The 14472-nt window shown below is 31.8% G+C and overlaps 1 pseudogene; it reads left to right on the top strand.

Moving 5' to 3' along the window:
• LOC124355989 overlaps positions 1 to 14472 on the top strand; it is an 86567-nt pseudogene that overhangs the window by 23860 nt on the left and 48235 nt on the right.

The raw sequence follows: 14472 nt of genomic DNA on the forward strand, positions 1-14472 counted from the left end.
TAGCTGAGCGTTAGTGAAGGAACTGGAAAGCATTTATACCTGTCTGCCTACACGATATCTCAAGAAAGAACAGTCCTGCAGACGAAATTTTGCTGAAATATTAATTTGTGTATAGGCAACATCGAATTCGATGATGCTACATATCACTTTCTGGGATTTACGTGAGCATTTACATTGCGCTTTTGGGTAACAGTGGTTACAACGAGACAATTCCAAAGTAAATAACTTTATAATCAAACTGGTTACAGTCATATGGAATGTTTGCATGGATCATAATATGTATTTATTATAAGCTTCACGTAGGTTTATAATTTTCTGAATAGCTAAGGATAAACATGTGAATTGTCAACACTTAAAATATACTAAAATAAACAAATCAAGAAATAGTTATAGATTAGCAAAGCTTAGTGAACTTAGTCTAAAAATTAAATAATACGTAAGTTCCCATAAAAAAAACTCTTATTCACTTAAGTATTCATCAACTGCATAGTATGTCCGGATACTGAGGTAGAATTTAGGAGGTTTTAAATTCATTTATGGAATTTTCCCTCTTTAGATTTGGAGAAAATTTATTATAGATTTCAAGTGCTGAATAATAAGGAACCTGCTCGAATATTTTTAACCGGTGTATGGGGTATTGTAAGGAATGATCTCTGATGTTATAATGGTGAAAAACTAGATTTTTTTGAAAACAGTTATTAATTTTAAATAGTAATGAGGTTTCTACAATGTATTGAGATGGTAAAGTGGCACTTCCAGTCTACCGAAATAAACTCTAGCTTTGAGACGTTTATTCTTATGTTTATAATTGGATTATTAAAGTAAACGTTGCTCGTTTATAGCTCTAGATAAACAAACAGTTATCAATTTTACACCATGAATAATAATTGAAAGGTTTGAAGATGAATTCTTCGCAAGTAAATCTTTACCACTTCCTAAATACAATTATTTATGTTAAATCCAAATTGGCCCCCTCCCCTAACGTTTCATATACCAGACTTTTTTTTAATATGCACTATATATGTGCTTGGTATTCAGATTAATCAGGGGTGACAACTCCGGCTGTGACAGTAAAAGCTCTAATGGAATTGTCTCTTGTATGTAAACTTTGCATCACCTGTGAAACTAGCTTCAAGAGCTTCCTTCCCAAAGTGAACTGCTAAATTAATTCAATCAAAGTTTCTCTAACAGGGGCATAAACAAGGTAACTCTCCCATGTAGCAATTGCATTAATTAAATTAGGGTTTTGTCTCTCTGGCGACGAAACTTTATAATTCAAACGAATTTCAATTGAAAGTGTGTCACATGATTTTGCAATCTTCAATTACAAACTTTACCTATTGTACAGGGTATACTGTAGCATTTGAAAAAAACACTGTAGACCTAATTAATTAACATTGCACATCTTATAAAATATATATGTGTATTGAAATTTTTACAATTTCAAGCGGTTTAAACATTTAAAATTTTAACTTATAGTAACTCCATATGCAAGTAAGTGACATTTAAATTATATAAAGAGTTACTTGTATTGAATCGACCCTGAGTTTCCCTCTTAAGAATTAAATAAAAACGTTCATACTTAGTATAATGTGAACAATAGGAGTTATCACATTGATAACTTTGTTTTTTTGTAAATTTTTTTTAATTTGATCGATAAATTAGCGAAACCTTAGCATTCTTTAGGCAGTTAATAAAAGTATTTAATACATTAATCAGAGCTTGTATTAGTGTCAATTATATCTATACAATAAATTATATCTCGTAACATTCTACGACTAATTAGGCTGTAAAAGTGTAAATGTGTTGTAAAAGATATTTAGCACTGTTGTTATGTGGCTACAACCAAGATGATCACAATTACGGTCGGCTTTTTACATGAGCTATAGGTGAGCCTAGTAGAAAGCCTAACAAGGGGGAAAGGGCAGTGGGAGAAGATCGGCAGGCGTGCCGTTGTCATGGTGATCGTCCGTATTAGTCACTTTAAAAATAAGGTTCTGCGCATTTTACTTTCTTGTTGGCATCTTTGGGTGTAAATGTTTTCAGGACTCACAGTACATCGTGGCTCCATCTGTCACTATTCCTTCCGTTATTCAATTCTTGAAACAGGAACTTATTTTTTGAGTTTGAATAGATTTTATTTTTGATAGTTATATTTACTATTTTTGGTGTATGGTATTTATTACTTTAGAGAATTGAGAGACCCAGTTTATAAACAACGGCTGCTAAAGATAATATATGTTTTGTAATAGGGTTTGATGAATGTAAACTAAATTTTAACCATGTATTAGCTCCACACTAAAGGGAAAATTTCTAAAACAGTTCGGGCCTCCATATAAACCTACTTCGTGTGTTTTTGTTTCTTTATGTAAGGTTTTCAACATTTGACAAACAAAGAAACACTTGGGGTACTATTAAAAAATTCTTGAAATAATTAGAGAAAAAGTTTATAAACCAAAATACAAAAAAGATGTACAATATCAAAATATTTAATTTTATTTTTACTCCTAAGTTGGTAAATAAATCGACCATTAAAAGTACTAAATTAACAATAACACATCCATTGGTTTAAGACTTCCTACAGAGTGTTGTGTATTAAAAAAAATGAGCTAATATTTATAGTATAAATTAAAATGATACGAAAATAATTTTTTATACACCAAAATATATTTATAATATATTTAATTGAGAGGAAAGCGCCTGTTATTGGAAAATCGATTGCAGTAAGAGAAGTTCGACACTTCCAATAATACATCAGTAATTGCATTGTCAGGTGTGAATTCCAACACCTTGACACATTATAAATACTCGCGACCTTTAAAAACAGTTATCAGCTGTATAAAACTTTTTAGAATAGAATATATTTATCAAAGAATGTTCTCATATTTCTTTTATATAAATACAGTTTCAAATTGGTATAAAATCGTTGTTTGATATTTTTTTTAATATAGGACTATAATTAAAGACTTAGTACAATTGGAAACAAATCCTCATCAATTTAAACAAATTCATCCTTCCAAGGTGATGAAACCTTTGGTTTCTGAAGGCCTCATCCAAAAAATAGACTGTATTGGAAAAGTATTATTTTTATATCATTTAATACTGCTTTATAACACCATAATGTTTCATAATCGTCAGGTTCTTCATGTATATAAAGTAATTTTTATAAATTTAACAGTTTGTATATTTTCATTGGTGTATGATTTTTAACATGTTTTTATTTATATTAGTGATTTAGTTCATGTGTGGTGTGGTGCAATATCGTATATTTTAACTATACTAACAGGAAGTAATGTTTTGCATATCGATTTTGAGTAAATATTTAAAAACAGATTCGATTTTTATTCCAGGAGAAAAGCCCGCAGCTATGCAACATGGCGGCCGAAGCAGCGCGCCTCGAGCTGAAGGACTGGACGCCCCTGGGGGTGTTGCTGGCCTACTTCCTCAGCAGGTGATCCCCCACCCGACAGCTGATAGTCGACGTGGTTTGGTGCTAGATCTGTTCAGACTGTTTCGTTGTTTCATATCCTACATGTCTTACTTATATGTGGATATTTCACTAATATTACAGACGTTGTAATATATGAGACTATTTAATTTACTATGACCGTATTTGTTACAATTTGCTAACGATGTGATAAAGTATACTCATTTAAGGACGAGCCTTAAATATATTTTGTCTTAAGTGTAAATAAAACTAGAATAAGAATTCAGTTAGGTTAACGTTGGTCTTGGGCAATAATGTATTATCCGGTACAGCGTGTTATTATTTGTTTTGGTGAATTTCGTTTATCAGTTTCAGTTAAAATGATAGTTTTATTAGTAGTAAAAATAATTTCCATGAAATCCGTTTCATTTTAATCTGACTCAACATTTATAAAAACAAACCATAATTAAAAATGGTTAAATATACCCTCACTTTATTTAATTATATACATGAACGAGATACTAAAATTTAAAGCCTAGGCACAAATCGTAATTGGATTATGAAACACCTGTTATGGGAGTAGTTCGCATATGAAGTTAAATTGTACTCGATCATTAATACTAATTTGTAACTGTATTGAATCGATAAGTTTTGTGAAAGTGTCCCTGTATCAAAACGACTAAAATTGTTTCTGTAAATGTTCTATCATCTTTTCAGCATTCAACCGTCTGTGTATTTTTACCTAATGATTTAATAACTCGTGTATGAATTTAGCTCTTTTAACCGGGTTTTATGCTGCCAAGGTAATTTGTAATTATGTTGTTCCGTGTACATTACAAACAAAATTTCGTCCTTTGTAATAACGTAGAGAGAATAAGCATGAGTCTCGGCTGTAAATTCATTGGAATACTTACAGTTTTACTTTGTGCTTCACTTCCTCATACGCATGTTTTATTAATAAATTCAAAAATTTGAACATACATTTACTCGAAAAACATTTTTATTACGACGTTCGTTTGATCACGTTTCGGTTAATCGACATTCTAGTACACATTTTCAAGTAGTGAAATTCAACGACCATTTTTAATGTTTGATAATTGTTCAGTAAAAACCGTTATAAATACAGAAACACGATAAGTTTTAGAAAACCGTTTAAAAGCGGAAAGCTTTTGTTCTATATTTGTTCAGATCAGATTAAAAACAAGTAAGGAACAAGAGAAATGTAACGTTGATAGAAACTGTTTTGATGTAAGGGATACTGTCACAGGATCTGTCGGAACAATTCAGATACACTAAAATATACGTCAATATTGTTGTTCAACCACAGTTTCTCAAGTATTTACCTCAAATACATTTCACAAAAAATAAACGATATGGCAAATGTCTAGTCATTCATGATCAAAATGAAATTGGGTTGTCAAAAATAAATATATGTAAACACGTCTAATTTTCTAACTATATATTATGTTATTATTTATTTTATATATATTTTTTATAGATTTTATTACACTATGAATATGCAGGTAAATATGTTTTTATAAATGCAATAAAAGTTGTTTTGAGTTGCATGGTGCTAATAAAACGTGACGACTTGTGTATAAATCATTATGATTTTTTCTGACAGGTTTTATCCCCTTAATGAAGGGGGAAGGATGATCAGTATAAAATGTTTCAATGTTACAAATACAACTGTCTTGTATAATTGCTTCAAAGTTAGACCTAATACAAGGAAAGTAAAGTGTACATATATTATGTCTTATTTTCTATTATAGAGGAAACATTTCCAAATGAATACGTAAGTCATGTTGTTTATATTGATGGGTACAGTATTATTATTAATGTCATAATAAGATTAAAGTTTAGTTCTTTTCTCAGTTGTATTTTTTATACACTCAACCCTATTCCCATCTTTAATGTACATATATCGCAATTCACATGAATTCGCCTGTAATATTTATAACTATTTTCTAAATAGTGCCTGTTTTTATACCTGCAGACCAATATCCTTTTTTTGATAGCTAGGGTTTATAAAACAAACTTTAACTTATAAAAATAAACTGTATCAAAAGATATAAAGAATTGAAAAAGGATTACAATTAGTGTAGTTGGCAAGACACAGTGGTGAACCACATTCAACTCACCCGAACCTTACAATTATGATAAGAGGAAGGGTCGATTACCTTTCCGGCAAAAGCCTTATGTCCTGATTTTCCATTTATTTCACTTGTACTTTAGAAAGTTGCAAGCTATTTTCAAATACGGAAGTTTTACTCAAGATCCAATGTAATATTTGCACTTTCTGTAATATTACGGAACACATCTGAAAAAGAACAGGCAGGTAATGGTCGTGTAGGGAGGGGGGGCTTTAAGTTTTAGGTCTGTATATTAAAGACCTGACGAGTAAGTTTATTGGCCTTTGACGAATATTTTGTTCCTCTGCCTAGTTTGGTTATGAGAGATTATCTGTGTAAGGTTCAGTCTCAAGCCTCAAGAGAGTTTAACAGCTAAAGACAATAGATTTTTATATACTTGAATATTTATTTTTGTTACATAAGCATGGAAAATTCATAAACCCTGTAATACTTTCATATTCGATATCACCAATAAAAGACATAAAAGTTTTGAAAGTTATCACTCTTAATGATGAGAGGATTTGATGAACCTTGCATCTGTAGATATCTGTAGTATATCCAGTTTTATGAATGTTTATTTTAATGTATGGACAATTTTAGTACGCAAGCCACTCGAGAAGATACCTTTTACAAGGGCGAGTTAGTACTTCTGGGCTGACCAGTTTTAGTTAAAGGACCATGTCACTTGCGGTCCTTACAGTAACTCGCAAAACTGTGGGTCGAAAAGACATCTTTATGCTGATTGCTTATGCAAGAAAATGTTTCATCATTCCAAGTACGAAAGGACTGTGAGCAACGGATTATAGATTGCAAATTTTAGACTGTTGAACGAGAAGTTTCCAGATATAAAAACTATCCAGGATGTAAATTTTATCTTCTTTTGGTGTCGTGGAACCAATCGAACCACTTTCATATAGCGGAATAGTGTCACAGGAGAGAATAATACATAACTTTAAAAACTTCATATTTTGTCTTTTTTGTGGGTCATGATGATGTGAATACCAGTTGTTATTTTATGTATATCGTGTGTAAAGCTTAAATTTTCCATATCTCAATAAAACTTGACCGTTATAGGCATCGTACATACATCGTACAGAGAATACAAAATATCGATGACCCTGAATCTAGTTAAATTTGTACGATTATTGAAGTTTAATTCAAGTTTGTTAAAGGCAAGCTGGGAAAAGATACTCAACAATTAAATTGTAATTAGACACAAATTTTAAGGCATTATTTTAGACTTTTTAAATTGTTCTCAGTGGCTATGTGATGCACTACAATTGGTTTTTTGGCAACCAACACTGATCTAAGAAAGGGTTAGATTTGTCTTTCTACTAAAGTGAAGTTTATTCAATGCACAGTTTTAAGGCGTACAGTGAGACATTCTGGAATCATAATTAAAAATGTCCCTTGACCAGAAACTACCTCAGAGCTACAGGCCGAGTTTTCGACCTTAAAAAGTTTTAGCTTGAAGTTTCTTACAGGAGCTGATGCAAGATACTGGGATATTTGATATGATGATGATTCCTTACTATTACTATATGAAATTTAATAAATTATGAATTAATAGAACAGAATAAATAACGATTTCAACAAATATGGTAACTTCAGGATCACTTGCATTGATTAAGCTCTTCATCAAGAGGTAGGCAACAATAAAATAAAACTAAATTGACACAGCAATAACAAAAAAATAGAAGTTTAATCATCACAATGTTATCGATTTTACTATTTTATTTTAAAAAGTTCTCAAACAAAACGTGCGAGCTTATATGACATTAAAAGACCAACATTTTAGATGCTATTAAAGGAAGAATGAAGAGGATCGAATTTATGGCTGCCTAGATACGTGTCCAGCATTAGCGCAAATATTGCATATTACGTTATTGGAAATATCGTCCAAGCGATGTTCTTTTGCTAGGAAAACTGCTGTAAGAGAGCACAACCACGATACGGACATATAGTATATATGTTAAATTTGTTAATGTTAAATTGTCTTCATTTTAAATTTAATATTGGAATTCAATTGTAAAAAATAGATTTTTTATAGTAGATATTAGGTTTTAGTTTTCTGATTTTACTGGGATGTGCTCTTATTATAATTTGTCTTATCAACCACTGTATAGGTTATCATTTACGCAAATCAGACATCAAAAGGCAATATTACCTACTAAACAAATGCGTTTGGTTTATTTTACTGATAATAAGTGAAGTGAAAGTAGTGAAGAAGATTTATGGGATACAAGTGAGCCAAGGAGTCTGAGCGCACATCTGGGGCTCTACTACCCATCCAGGAAACATCGACCTTACCAACGCGCTGTCAATTTGTGATTGATTTAAATGAACTATCGGACCACGATTTATTTGAATATAGCCAAGATACAACTAATGGAACCAGGAAATGTTCTAGTTATTGGATTTGGGTCACGAAAAAACCGAAGGATAGGCTATAAGGGACAACTCAATGTCATCGGAAAATGCATCTGCGCGGGCACATTCCCTGGACCATCTTTACATTTTAGGCCATCTTTTCGGTGTTTGACCTTTAATTCTAGCATGTATTTTTTCTGAAATAGAGAAGGTTAATAAATATACATATCATATAGCAATGCAAAGACTTAAGAGAGCACTGAATTTTGACTTTCCCATCTTTTTATATCTACGAGTCCATCATCTATGCCAGGGTTCATTGTGCAAATTTAGTAGATGGAGCTGCGACAACACGACAACACGAGAGCCCGAGTAGACCTGCGACAAACCCAACATCGCTCAGCTCTGGCGGGTAATATTCCTCACCACTTAGTGGCTAGGTTTCTTGGAAATTCCCCAGTAATTTGAAAAATATAACAGAAAGACAATTAATAAAAACCAACTAAAATAATACCTATTAGAGGGTTGTTTTTATTCAGTGAGGGAATTTATAGTCTAAACTCTGTTGGATTAATCGTATGTATTGTTTTATTATTTAATGCCTAATTTCTTATTTTTTTAATAATGTACTTGAGAAAGTTGTCATACATGTAATATAAGTCTACTACGGTAAAAAAATTTAAATTTAACAGATATGCCTATCAGGTCTACATTTAGAATCTTCAGGCTTGAGTAGATAATATTTTTATTCATCTTTAAATTTTACTTTCTCTTACGACAGAAAGTGAACGTAATAGCCTAAGTAAGAGCTGAATGAACTCTATTAGGAACGTGTAGGTGTAACACATATTAATATAACTAATAATGGTAATATTAAATCATTGATGGGATTGACGTCGAATAAAATCCTTGGAGCTAAATAAAATGAGTGCTCATACTTCGGTTGTGTTCTTCAAATGACCATAACTTATTTCAGAAATACTGAAAAGCTGTCTTTACATTATTGATTTACATCCAATACTGCTGGAAAGATCTTACTATTTAAACTAGTTAAAAATTAAAACATTCAACTAAAATTGGACTACATTGTTGGAAACACATTTCATTATTTCTAATCCTTTATGGGGAAAACAGAAACAGTTATCCATACAAAATACGTCCTCTGTAGAGATGGAAACATATCATAACAAAACAATAACGTAAAATAACATAACTAATATAACGCTATTAATAAAATAACAATTTTAATCATTTAGAACAAAAAGTGGTAACAAACACTTGGATCTTTTCCCAAGTTTAGTAGATCCTTCAATAATTTTATTCTGGAACTAAAGATTAGTCTATATTTCTGATACCTTCCAAAATACTTCTTAATAAACCATCAACTTAATTAACTTACTTTATTACTTCTTAATTTAGTGTAAATTCGTAAAACAATTTAAAGAAAAAATTGGTTCTCCAAAAGCCACTCTTACACATAAATACGAGTAATATATGAATGTTGCATAACCTGTGAAAACGTGTCTATAACTTGTTCGTGAGGTAAAATTTCCGCAACCCAGACTTAATTATGTTCTTTATATCTCAATATTGACCCTAAAACTCACAAATAAGCTCTGAGCACACTCCCAAAGAATGATACGGAATTATTCATAGATACCTCGTTGAGCATCTCATAACGAAGCACAATCACGTATTAGACGCCGGTATTTTGGGCCGGATGCTGTCACACAGCCAACTGCCGCGCCAACAGGAAGTAACACGAATGTTATGTGTTGTAAAGACCACAGTGAGCAAGTTTATTGTTTCCGCTCTTCCCTTGAACGTTGGCGTCTCCGTCTTTGATCCCTATCTCGGCTCGCAATACACTCTAACTTCGTACTGTACTTCATCTAATGGAATATGACGTATTTCATTTTCAGAGAAGAACGCTGCCTGAACCGTGTGTGTTTCGAAATAAACATGACAAGTATTATTAACAGAGAGAGAACTAGCACATCTATATATTATCTTGTATCGTTTTCACGAATATCCCATTTGAGTTATGGATTTAAGCATTTTAACTGAACGGAATGTTCCTGATATGGAGGTAAAATACTGGAAGCAATAACTCTACATAGAAAGTATAGATTAAAACTTATTTGCATGGTTCAAATATTTCTCTACCATTTTAAAATACAGGAGTCATTGCATCTGAACACTTAGGATTGGGGTGTCCTAGAAATATGGGTGGAGAAATCATTTACCTTACATAAATATATGCCAAACTCAGCAAGAATAAATGAGCAGACTTTTGTCTAGAATCCTTATTCGGATCTCAAATAGTTGGCATTAGCAGATTTTTCTAATATAGGAGCATACTATTCCGTAATTTTCTAACTAGAATTGTAAACATTTTGTTTTAAAGCCGATTTTACAGCCGATACATTTCGATTTTAAAGACTCCTAATTCAAAATTCACCAAAGTAAATATAGACGAAGTTGGGGAATATCTGGGATCGAATAAGTTATAGGAAAGTCTTGTGCAAACTCAAACGACATTGTTTAGAATCCTTACACTTAACCCAGTCCTTTATCTTTTCAACAACGGAAGTAACAATCCTGCAATCCATCTTCTTCTGCTGTCCCTCTTTTACAAATGTGATGGAGATCCCTTCCACCTCATTTCTACTGGTGGAAGATACTCATAAGTTGTAACATCCCTCATAGTCACCGGAGTCTTATCAAACTGTCTTACAGAGTTTGTGGTAAGCCAACGGAAATACGGTAGACAATATCTAAAGAATAGAATTTCACTAAAACCCAAAACAAATAATTTTCTTCATACATGCATTTTTACCCAACAACTGCAGTAGTCCAGGCTACTCTTCACAGTCCATGCACCAAGCAGATCACTAAACTGTTCGTATACCAGAAGCACAAGTAAATTTTTTCTAACATCACCATTAAAAACCGAGACTTCTATATAAACAGAACCGTATGATTGAATAAAACTCTCGATGCATTTAGGAAAAATAATTTAACTGGAACATTTATTATATACGTAACCATTATATTTACATTAACTAATGTAAAAAACGTTTCGTGGCCTTATATTTCCTCAATATTACGCTAAGTAATGTACAATTACCGTAGTTGTGCAATACATAAAATATTCATAAATCCATATTTTATGCAAACTCTTACATTATTGTGCAAGGATTGAATCCAATATTTACGATGGTCAGTATTTGAAACGACGGATTATTGTTTACATTCCAAGCAATGTTATTCTAGGTCAACATACCGCTTCCTCTACTTGGAATAATACGAATTCAATATGATGTCAATCTATTCATATGGTTAACGTGTACTGTGCAGCTTATTTAAATAACCCTCATATACTGAACAAAAATTCAATATTTACTTTACCATAATCAGTCCACTGTTTTATCATTGTGACGCATCACTTTATGTTGTCTATATATTTTGTGACAACTAGTAGAATACTTCCACTATACCTTTAAAACTAACTTTTTAATAATATTTTTTATTTTGACGTGGAATTCTAAAATTTATTTAACTGTTACATTTATAGTGTAGGTTCACAGAGAAGGTTTCTTAGGACATGAAATACTTAGATTTAATGTGGGGCCCTTTTTTTGATAATTTTTATTACATTTTATTTCAGTAGATAGACAGCTAAAACTTATATCAATAAATTTACATGGCTTTTATTTATGACATTTTTATGAAATACTAGCAGTTATCCGAGGACTCGCACGCATTTTCTCAGGCTTATTTGGTCTTACTACTTTTTTGTGTCATGGTTGATTTTCCTTCCTCCCCGATTAAGAATATATATTTACATACACAGGTCTGAGAAGCCTATTTTCAGGTAAAATACTCCTAATATGGGTTTTATAACAAACTTTAATTTTATAGTAAACGTTAACTGTAACGGTTACAATGGTTATCGCAAGAAACCAAATCAAGTAACGTCGAGCGTGGCTGCTACTTGGATGGGTGACCGCTAAGCGATCTTGTCCTTGCAAGCAGCCCGCCTGCTCAGACCATTTGTGGTGGTTCGGCAGTCACTTTTAAGCAGTTGGTCCCCAAGTTATGTGTTAGAGAGGGCTTTTTATCCCTAACTTCGCCTGGTAAAATAAGACATCTTTACTTTATGTTAACTGTGTAAGTAAGAACTACTTTAATACATTTTTGCTAAAATGTACAGTAAAAGAAAATTTTTACTAAAATTTCCAATTTTATTACCTGAATGACCTCTGTACTCAGCAGTAATTACAGAAAAGATTAAAATAAGATGTATTGTTAATTATAAGCCTACTCTATGATTTCAAGCTATTGATATAAACAATTTAAAAATGTTAGTTAAACTAATGTAATTTGTGATTGTACTGGTACAATAAAATGCTTATAAGGAATTTTAGTATATTTTAAGAAGTTCTATCCATTAATAAAACTTTTGCCACCATGTATTTATTATATAAATTTTCTAAACTTTAGAGGCCATTCTGCTAAAGACCTGAAATAAGAGGAAGAAATTCGTTCTTTGTGGCCTTCTAGGACATAAGACCGATGGGTGACGATGTACCAAATTTGGTTTTTGTTGGACGTTGGTGAAGCAGTAGGTGATTCAGGCAATCGAGTCATGTTTTATAAACAACAATGTCTCTAGGGTAATGAGATTTTAGTTCAGTAGCATTTCAAATCCATAGGAGCCAGTAATATTAAGCCTTCTAAACACATTTGTACGGGTACGTTTCAATAGAAGTGAGCGGTAAAGCTACGCCTTTGAAATCTACTAATTTCAGATGAATACATGTAATGTTTGAGTGTGTGCCAACCCATTCGTGTATACATTACAGAGTGACACAGGCCAGGGAGCAGGCCGGAGCATTATACAGCGCATTACCCTGTTGGGTTTTGACATCGGACTCAACACAGCGCGTGTTGTTTATAATCTCCGTCCAACACAGCTCCCTTGTGTAGTGCTGATACGTACCGCAGGATTTCTCATATACTCAATACCTCAGTGAGAGTTGCTAAAAGAGTATAATTATGATAATTGAATGTGGTTATAATGAGTGTTTTACCATATATTTTATTACTTTTATTACAATGTATTATTACAATATTATTTCAAGAACCTTTTCACGCTAAGTTTACCTAGTTTATGTAAGCTTTATTTATGTAATTTAAACGTGTATATTATGGATTTAGAATATTATAAACAATTTCTTATGACATAAAATGTCATATTTGATTTGACTTTAGTAAAGCATACAACGTAGTTTCTACTTGAGTTAACATCTAAGACTAAAACAATAGATACAGTAACCTTATTTTTGTCAGGATACCTCTTTACCTCTATTATAAGGACTTATATTTGTGTTGAATAGAAAATTAATTCTAATGTTATTAAATATCGCAAGACTTTTGTAAACAAATTTTAAATGATTCGAAGTACTTAATTTAATGTGGTATAAGCATCAATGGTTCTAAATAAAGTTGTGTAAAGACTTTTTAAAATGGTTCATAAATTGTGTGTAAATTAAAAAGGCTAAGTATATTTTCAGTACTAGATATTGTTTATTATTAATACAAGTAATAAAGTAAACCGTAACTGATTTCTATTGTTTGTAAGAGAAAAAATTTAAACTAGAAAAAAAATGGTGTATATGCAAAAATTAATTTTAATACAATATAGTTTTATATACGTATGGGCGAGTTGCTGCCTATCAGAAAGGTAGCGTTCTTTTTTTGACGTAAAAAACAACTTATATTTGTTTATTTATCATTTCATTCACGCAATTTAGCAGCTGTATAATTTACCACGTGAAAGCTCTGCCTATTTGAGTTTTTATTATTACTGTTACCCCTATTGCGTTACCAGGATATCTGAAAAGGTAACTAATAGAATTCAAAGTGCTTTATATTTATTCCACATTTTTTGAACACACGTCCACCTATTGGCAAGATACCAATATGCTAATGGGATGAGTGTGTGGGATATTGTCCAGCTGCAAGACATGTAGAGTGCTAGTCTATAAAACTGCAGTACTTATAATGCTTTAAATGTGTTCCATGAAACAGCAATAGGGTTAATTTTTCTCTGCTACTACCAATAGAGAATTGTTTGGTCAAAAACCCTCCCTACTCCTCTGCTTATCCCTTTGAAACTTTTAGATTAAGATTTTTACTGTAATGCCCAACAATGTTTTTTCCGATTTGAAGTATCTTTTTATTTGTTTTCTACTGCAACTCTTTATATCTACCCCAGTGTCCAAATGCTTTAATAACTATTATTGCATGAACAGGCCATGTTATGGACAGAAGTAGGTAAACCATAAAGAAATGTTACAATTAAGTTCAAACATGTTTGAAATTAAATGTTTTGAGTTATACATTGGTTACAGTTAGTTTTACTAATAACTATGATAACTCGTAAAGATAAACGTGGCCTAATCACTAATAAGTCATACAGTAATAGACATTTTCTCTCGTGTATATACAAAAATTTAAATAATGAAGTGCCTTGGT

The sequence above is a fragment of the Homalodisca vitripennis genome, chromosome 2 (assembly GCF_021130785.1).
Source record: "Homalodisca vitripennis isolate AUS2020 chromosome 2, UT_GWSS_2.1, whole genome shotgun sequence".
Lineage (NCBI taxonomy): Eukaryota > Metazoa > Arthropoda > Insecta > Hemiptera > Cicadellidae > Homalodisca > Homalodisca vitripennis.